The sequence below is a fragment of the Arachis ipaensis genome, chromosome B04 (assembly GCF_000816755.2).
Source record: "Arachis ipaensis cultivar K30076 chromosome B04, Araip1.1, whole genome shotgun sequence".
NCBI classification, from domain to species: Eukaryota; Viridiplantae; Streptophyta; class Magnoliopsida; order Fabales; family Fabaceae; genus Arachis; species Arachis ipaensis.
The window spans coordinates 2,065,719-2,065,992 of record NC_029788.2 but is presented as its reverse complement, the minus strand read 5'-3'; positions in this window follow the sequence as shown (position 1 = coordinate 2,065,992).

The window sequence follows — 274 nt, the reverse complement described above, 5'->3', positions numbered from 1 at the left end:
CTCATATTAATAAATATAACTTGCTTATTTTCACTAACATAGGACTATAAATACTAGATATTCTTTTTGTATCAATAATACAGATGTATCACACTTTTAATATTGAGATAACACACTATTCATCTTATTCAGTTCACAAATTAAACCTAGTGTAAATGTTTTGGGTTCAAATTAAACTTCAATGCCTCAATTAATTCAACCATATTATTAGAAGTAAATCGGGTAATGATATTTGAATCTAAACTTTGAGACCAAAGTTTGGTTAGTTTGGTTA